The following is a 9,522-nucleotide window of genomic DNA, read 5'->3' as shown; positions in this document are numbered from 1 at the left end:
AGGGGGCTTTTTTATTTTTTACCCATTCCAAAATGATGTAACATCCAGCCCTTTTGACTCAAGTGCAAAAGCACAGAATACCTAGTCTAACCTATCACAATCAGTTAAGACTGAAAATGATCGATTTGGCTATGTCTGCAATGTGTTGATGATCATACATTTGAATCAAAGACCCTATGCTCTCTTGTTTTTCAAATATTATAAAAATTTTTAAAAAATACTCTAAAACGTACTCTAAAAAGTATTCTAAATTTTTTTTAATGTTTAAAAAATATTTCAAAATATTTCAAAATATATTTTAAAAACTCTACTACTCATAAATATTTCAAAATATTTTCTAAAAATATCCCAAAATATACTGTAAAAACTCTGCTACAATAAAATTTTTCAAAAACACCCCTAAAAACAGCTAATCCAAACGAAAATGATCGAGCATATTTTGCCTCGCTTAATTAGAGCACACGGAGTCGTTAATAATATTTAAGAGCAGGGCTAAGAATAAGATAAGTTCTTATTGTATACGTGTTTATCAAGCAATTGGCCAAAGGTAAACATCATGATGTGGTGTTTTGTTTTCAGATCATTGAAAATTCTTAGATCGAGCATCAAATGTGAACCATTTAGGAGTAGCGAAAGCTAGCCGTCCAAATCCTTATTCGTCTAATTATTTCTACATTGGACGGAAAGTTTTTGATGAGATGAGAGATGCATGGCAGGCCTCAAGGACCACTCACATTATCCTTCCTTTATCTTCTTTGTTTGTATTCTTATGCAGTATTGCCAATTCATTACTCAAGTCAATAGCTAATATTAGCATCTAATCAATTTGGGTTTTAAGTACTAAGCGCTCAGTTGGGTAAAATTCATATGTGATGATATCTTTTGGAGGAGAGATCCTTCAGATTTTGTTGTGCCATTTCTAATGGCGGATTTATTAGAAGGTTAACGAAATTGCAACATCAATACTCAGAGGTAGAAAATGCAAAATCAAGTAGTATATTCATCCAAGAAAGAAATAGAACTACAACCACAAAACGTTAATCTGAATTCAAGAGTTGAAAAATTTTCTGTGTTTTCACATCGGTCCAAAATCATCATATATATATATCCTTACTACTATAAAGACGAGACGTGAATGAGTGGAATTGGATTGCTGAATTATACAAAATTGATTGGATGTTATCCGGCAACTGATTGGTCCAATTTTTCAATGGCAATTGCTATAATTTTGAGCAATATTAGTTATCAATTTTCATAGCATCAATGGTGGAGATTGCTGTAATTTTGAGCGACTTTCGCGGCAATTCCATAACTTAAACATACGACTCTATCGTTTTCTCCATCCAGAATTTCTAAAATTCTCTGCCGGTTTCCCTGCATTCTTAAGTTCGTCCAACGATTCCTCACCTTAACCACAACTTTAAATTTGGCAAAAGGACAAATTACATTTTACCCCTCTATGTTTAGTATTTTTATACATAACCCCCTATAGTTTCAAAACTTATGCGTAACTCCCTCATAATTTGGATTAAAGTATCAAAGTAATGAAAATGATCATTCGTAATAGAATCTTTGAAAATGTCGAAATTAGTCTTGTTTAAAAATTAAAATGGTTGAAATGATCAAAATATATAAACATAATATACATAATACACTAACCCCGTAGGATTTTATATTTTACCATATAACCCCCTTATGGTTTTCAAAATATACACATAACTCCCCTATTTTTAACAAATAATTTTCAACTTTACATAGGGGTATTTTTGACATTTTAGATGACTTCGTTATGGATTGCAAATTCTATCACTTTGACACTTTAATCAAAACTATGAGGGAGTTATGTATAGCTTTTGAAACCATAGAGGAGTTATGTACAAAAACTCTAAACCACATGGGGGTAAAGTATAATTTGTCCAAAAGAAAAATAAAAGAAAACCACCGTTCTAATTGTCTCCTTGCAGGGATGATTTCTGGCCCTTTTTCATCCTTGAAGTGGTTATATTTCGGCATTTTTTGGATCATTTAATTTGTCCCCATTTTTCTAATTCGGTCAAGTGAGGGTGTTCATTCAATTTGTCCCTATTTTCCTAATTTAGTCAAGTGAGGGTGTTCATCAGAGTTATTCACAAGTTGGGATTTATAATCTGTTCGATTTTCTACCCCCTCCCTATTTACTATATTTTCCCAAAATTTCTGCAATTCGAGGGGAATTCTCCATTCAGCAATCAATTTCCAGTTTTCGTACGTTTTTGGTACACCCCTCCGTGAAGCTCCAATATGACGAATAGTGTCAATGATATGCTGCAACCACCGGATATAAACTACCATTCTGAAATAGCACCAAGTTTCTGGTTCTCCACAAGTAGTGTACTGTAATAGCCAGGGCTAGTCTATGAAATCTGCACATACATGAATATTCCTTTCAATGTTCACTTAACTACAGTACTTCTTCAGACTCTTATAGCACCATATAATATAAGGATTAAACTTTGTTACATTGACTAATGGTTTTAGATGAAGACACACTCAAATAAATGATTTTGATTTTTAAATTTTGCACATTTCTGATATACATTTAGACTCATTAGTGCATAAAACTTCTAATAGTAATTTTTTTTTTCCATTGGGTTATGTAGAACAAAAAATTTACATGGCTTGTGAGGGATTTATTTATTTTTTTTAAAAAAGAAGGATTTTGAGGGATTTTTAAAAATACGCAGGGGGACCAATTTATGACTTCCATATACTGGTGTTATGATGAGCATAGTCTAAGATAAAATTTCCTATTTTCTATCTTCAATCCTTTAATCTTTGCTTGGTGAAATGTGCATCTCATTTCCAAAATTGAAAGACAAGATAATTATAAGTTTATTATTTTACTTCTCGCTTTAGGACATTGTCGCTGGTGGAACGGAAACTACCTATACCGTGCTAGAATGGGCAATGACAGAGCTTTTAAGGCACCCAAAAGCGATGAAGGATCTACAAACGGAGGTGAGAGGAATTGCTGGTGGCAGACCAGAGATCACTGATGAGGATTTGGAAAAGATGAAGTATTTGAAATCAGTGCTTAAAGAAACACTGCGTTTATATCTGCCGATACCCTTACTGGTCCCGCGCCAGGCAATCGACGACGCTAAAGTAATGGACTTTGACATTTCAGCTGGAACTGTGATCATTACCAATGCTTTTGCCATTGGAAGACACCCTTCATTCTGGGAAGAACCAGATGAGTTTAGGCCTGAGATTCTTGAATTCTGGCATTGATTTCAGAGGTCATGACTTTCAATTGATTCCATTTGGAGCCGGAAGAAGCGGTTGTCCTGGAATCTCTTTCGCGATGGCTACAGATGAGCATGTTTTAGCTAATCTTATGCTTAAGTTATTTGTCTGATGGAGCTAAGGGCACAGATTTGGACATGACTGAATGCATGGTTTAATAATTCACAAAAAAGTTCCTCTTCTTGCTGTTGCAACTCCAGTTTGGTGATATATATAATAATGCAGCTTAACATGGTGACAATTTGGTGATATAATAATTCAGCTTACCTAAATAACAATAATAATGAGGGCAAATTCCATTTTACCCCCCTATGATTTAACCTTTTTTTACATAACTCCCCTATGGTTTCAAAAGCTATACATAACTCTCTCATGATTTGGATTAAAGTGTCAAAGTGACGAGAATGATCATTTGTAACGGAGTCACCTAAAATATCAAAAATACCCTTATATAAAGTTGAAAATTATTTATTAACCAAGGGGAGTTATGTGTATATTTTAAAAATTATAAGGGGTTATATGGTAAAATAATTAAACCATAAGGGGGTTATATGGTAAAATATAAAAATCATACGGGGTTAGTGTGTCATGTATTTATAAGGGTAATTTTGACATTTTTAGAAGTTCCGTTATGAATGACTATTTCCATCACTTTGATACTTCAATCCAAACCATGAGAGGATTATGTATAGCTTTTGAAACCAAAGGAGGATTATGTAAAAAAAATGTTAAACCACAGGGGGTAAAATGTAATTTGCCCTAATAATGATGATGATGATAATTCAGCTTAAATAGAAGTTTCCATCTTCAGAGTTGCGGTGCTGGTAATGCATGCATCAATAGATGTTCAATTTCATATCTTTCTTCATGCAATAGATGTTACATTTGCGCTCCTTTCAATTGATTTTTTTTTTTTTTTTTTGGCAAATGATCGAAATCATCTTCCAACTTTTTTACGGGACCATTTTTGGTTCTTCAACTTTAATTTAGGATAATATTATCCCTTAACTTTTGTAATTAAACTAATTTGGCACCTCTACGTGGAACAATGTCGTACTTTGATTGTTGGACCAATTTGCTTTTTACTCACTAGCTTATGGAGGGGCAAAGTCATCAATTCATATCTTCTTTTACATGGACCAAATAAGAAAAAACCTAAATGCTCACCTTCCAGTTCTTACTTTTGTTCATGCTATAGATGTATAATTCCACTCCCTTCGTTTTATTTCTTTTGGGTCCCTCTTCTCCCCATTTTACCTTCAACCTAAAGGGTTGTTAATGACTTTATTTACTCCATCTCAACATTAGTTTCAAGGAACTTGGTCGACTTATTGTGCACCAAGTATTATGTTGGCCGTTCATTCTTAAGTTTATCGCCTGATTTGCTTTGGAGTTCACTATATGTAGAAAATTACCATGGCGGCATTAGGACAAATTTCCGAACCATAAACAATTTTACTGGAAAATAATTGACTTACATTTGAGTTATTAAGAAAAACTCCGTAGTTTGATATATAAATCACCTGCTGTTTGCGATAATGAGTTAATACAGAACATGTTCTTTACATATTATCTAGGTGCATGACATCTGAATGGCATCGATTTTCAACTAAACCTTCTGCCTGCATTATAGTTGTCGACTACTCTCAGTTTTTTTAACTCTGCAAGTTCCAAGTAAGGTTTGGTCCATCGAGTTTTACACCTTACAAGTTTTATCCCACAAATAATACATGATCAAGACACATTACATAATTAAAATACTGAATGCTTCGAACATTTGTTTTTACCTTCTTCACTTCCTAAAACACTATAAACTCGTATTTCAGTAATGCAAATAGGTTCGTCCACAACCAAGTATAAAAGCTTTAAAATTTGGAAAAACAAAAATGAGTATAGTGAAAAAGCATGCAAACTTTATGAGCAAAGAAAAGAAAATTTGGAGGAGGCAAAGAAACAAGAGCCAGTAGAGTGAATGGAATTAGTGGCGGTGAATGTAAGAATTGGGGAGGTTAGGTAAATTAACTACTTGTTATGTTCACAGCCAAAAATAAATAAATAAATATAAATGTGTAATGGGCTTCCTAACTTGATTTACTAATGGTGATTGACTAAATGGTTCCTACTCGAGGTTTAACCAACTTATACATATGTGGATAGGCTCGGATAAAAGCGATTTTCAAAAATCAGAAGCCATTCCCTGACCTATTCAAATAGGTTTGGGTAGCCTAACCATTTTCAAAATGTTGAATTGATTACCCTATTTGTTTATTTGAACCAATTCAGTTCTCCAAGTTACCGGCTTTTTTATTTGATTATCTTTTCTTGTTAACACCCTAAGTGGTGACGGATTTTATCACATTAAGAGAATTCCCAATACCTGACGGAGAGTGTACCACAATTAGTTGGAGTTCCAAAATAAACCAGAACAGAAATTCTTTCTTCTGACGGACTTCCAAATTAGTAGAATGGGCAACACAAGGAGAAGCATATACTATTTTAGATTTTGATTTTGACCAAAAAAAATCAATTTGTTAATGCTTTCATTTGCTTTTAGCTTAGATCTTTAAACTTTTTATTAGGCAAAGATGCTAAAATACTAACTCTAGCCAAGAGTGGATTTTGCTGATCGGGATTAATTACCATGTTACCAAATTTACATCAAACGATAAACATCCCTGTATCTATAGCTCTGGTATTAACGTCTTCCCCCTAGTGACGGGAAAATAATGGCTGTAGTGATTGGTTATTGGAATAGTTTCCAATAGGGGTGAGCAAATTCGGCACACATCGAATTTATAATCCAATTCAAATTCAATTTGGTAATTTGAAATCGGATATTTGGTAATTTGGTACAAATTCGGTACGTACCAAATTCTAATATGGTATGAAATAGGTAATGAGATTATGAATTTGGTAATAACCGATTTCGCATTCAAATTCGGTAAAATGAAATAGGGTACCGCATTACAACATTCGAATACCAAATTAGTTTATAAAATTATATAATATATAGATAAATGCTATTTAGTATTAGTATATACTACTAATATATTATTATATTATATAGGTAAATGCTATTAATAATAATCATGTACTTATAATAATAATATGCAATATATTTTAGTATTTGTTAATTGTTATATGACTATAATAATACAAATATATAGTAATACATAATAATATAACATAACTATAATACTTATTATTTTATACATGAGTAATATGACTAGAATTAGATAATAATTATAACATATATGTATAATACTAAATACTAAACAATAAACATAATTAGTAATTAGAATTTAGATATTGGTAATTTGATACATCATTTATATTTGAATTATTGAATATTTGAATGCGTAACCTATAATTTGCAAGTATTAGTATGCTCTAAATTTACATTACATATTTAACATAAAAATTCATATTCTCTATTCACTAATCTTAAGGCTTTAAGTATAGACAAGACAACTAAGCAGTGTAAGTGAATGCATATGAATTGCAAATCAATGTACTAGTGTATTGACTTTCACAATAACATATGTAACTAAATAAGTTTTATTTTGATTTGAAATAAATTATAAGTTTGTAACTAATATAACTTATCACTAATCATTGTAATTTGTAAGTTTGTAACTAACATTACTTATTATTAATCATGGCAAATTATAAATTCATAAATTATTACTAATCATTATACAGTCGAAGGTATATTCTAGTTTAAATTAATCACTTTTTATGTGTTTCTTAAATCATAGACTAAGGATTCTAGGTATAAGTGATCAAATAAATGCCAATTAAACCACAAAATGATTAGAACATAAGTAATGTGTTAAATTATGAATAAGTTTGGGGATCAAATCAATAATAATTTTTAAATTATTGAAGAGCATAATGAACGTATTATAATTTAGGAGCCCTAATTTGTAAATTAAAAATTACACAATCACTTCCTTCAGGACCATAACAGGGTTATCTCATCAGTTTTTTTTTTTAATAAATGAATTCGGTTAGACCGAATTGATAAGTGACTAATTTAAGTAATAATTGTATGACTTTTTATATTATTTTTAGTCACTTTGGGTATATTATTGGAAGAAAATAAATCATTTTGGCTATAATTGGTGAAAAATGCTTTTAAGTGGTTAAATGAGGTTTTTATCACTTTTTACTTGGATTTTGTGCATTTTGACAGTTTTGACACATTTTCGTATTTTGGCTATAGCTTGAGCTACAATGATCGGATTGAGATGATTATTAAACCAATTTGAAGATAAGAGATAGATCTACAACTTTGATGAAGACATCTGAATCCAGTTTGAAGGTTTTCTAGGTCAAAAAGCCGAATTACAGTAGCTAATTTCTATTGGTCGAAGCTGAAACAGGGCAGTGAGCAGTCAAGGGTATTTCGGTCATTTATCAGCCTACACAAATCCAAATGAGGTGATTCTTGATGCATTGGAAAGTTAACTCAAAGGGCTACAAGTTTTATGTTTTGGTCAAGAGCTAAATCAGCTTTTATCATCAAGAAAAGTTCACTTGAAGTTGATGCAAAATTAGAGCAGAGCTGGAAATTGAACAACAGTGCACCAAAATGTCACTGTAGCAATCCGGCCGGAACTTGGCCGGATTTGTGGCCGGATTGTGGTCAGAGAAGTCTGCTCTTTACGCGGAAAACTCAATTTCACCTCCACTAAGTCACATGTGATGCTAGACATGTGAGAAACATTCCCAGCTGTAAAAGGGAGGTGTAAACCTCACTTCTTGACCAACTTTCACCTTGATATAGTCAAAGCTTGCAAGATTGAAGGGAGAATAGAGAGAGATACGGGAGAAAGCTTGGAGTGTAGAAATGTAGCTCTTTCATCTTCTGAGTGTTAGATTAGTTTAGTGGAGACTAGTATAGTTCATCCATTCTTGTAGATTGACTAGAATAGGATGAAGATGGAGATGAAGAAGAAGGAGTTGAAACTCAAATGACATGGGTTATCTCTTTTCCAACTCTTTATCTTTTGTATCAGATTCTTAAGTATAGTTAATATGCAAGTTCTGGATTTTGTGTTCAATATGTGTCTCTAAAGTTTATGCCTTGGGTTTGGTTGAACTTTCTATAATTGTTAGTGCTTATTATTTGGTTATTTGATTGCTATGATTTGAGCAAGTTATTTAGCACTTTGGCTCTTTAAATCATGATTAATCTGGTACCATTGATTGTGATTATCTAAGGTGTTGTTTCTGCAATGAAAATTGAGATTTAACACTAGTTCAAGAAGTGCTAAACATAGGGAGTACACTCACGAAAGTAGAGGTGCACCTATGTGGTTTTTAGTGATTTATTTCATGTAATTTTACTGAAGAAATGAACTTGTAGCTAATTTCAAAATCATGAGAACAGGTATGGATTAGTTTTAAGTGTAATTGATTCACTATGAAAGGAGGATTCAAATGCATAAGGAAATTACACCATAACTAACCTAGATGTAGTACTAAATGATCCAAATATAGCACTTGCATGAGTAGTTAGGGATACCACAACCTAAGTAGTTTTTATTTGTCATTTTGTATAATTTCAGTAGGTTAAATTTGTTATAATTCATTGATAGTCTAAATAATAGAGAAGCTTTAGTAATACCGATAATTGTTCACTCTTCCCTGTGGGATCGACCCGATATATACCCTAAACTATTAGTTAACATGTATACTTATAGTGAACGGGTGTAATTCAGTTTTTTTTTTAACTTGTACGTATATTAAAATCCTGTCACGAATTCATTACCATTTTTGAATTCGAAATCAGTTGCGAAATGAATTCGGTTATAGTCAATTCGAAATTAAAAGCGGTTTAGATTTCTATAAGTCAAATAACCGAATTCACCGAATTCAACTAACCGAATTACCGAATTTGTACCGTTTGCTCACCCCTAGTTTCCAAGCTCTTAAAGATAGCTCTGTTTGGATCCCCTGTTTTTGGAGTGTTTTTCAAATACAATAAAAATTTTTAAAAAGTATTCTAAAAGGTAATCTAAAAATTAGTTTAAATTTTTTAAAAATTTTAAAAAATATCTCAAAATATATTCTAAAAACTCTTCTACTCTTAAATATCCCAAAATATTTTCTAAAAATATTCCAAAATATATTCTAAAAACTCTGCTACAGCAAAGTTTTTCAAAAACAGCTAATCCAATACGATCTCTTTTTCCGGACTAGCTCGCCTATTATATTAATAACCTAGCCATG

This window comes from Coffea arabica, chromosome 4e (assembly GCF_036785885.1).
Source record: "Coffea arabica cultivar ET-39 chromosome 4e, Coffea Arabica ET-39 HiFi, whole genome shotgun sequence".
Taxonomy (NCBI): domain Eukaryota; kingdom Viridiplantae; phylum Streptophyta; class Magnoliopsida; order Gentianales; family Rubiaceae; genus Coffea; species Coffea arabica.
This window is presented reverse-complemented; position numbering follows the sequence as displayed.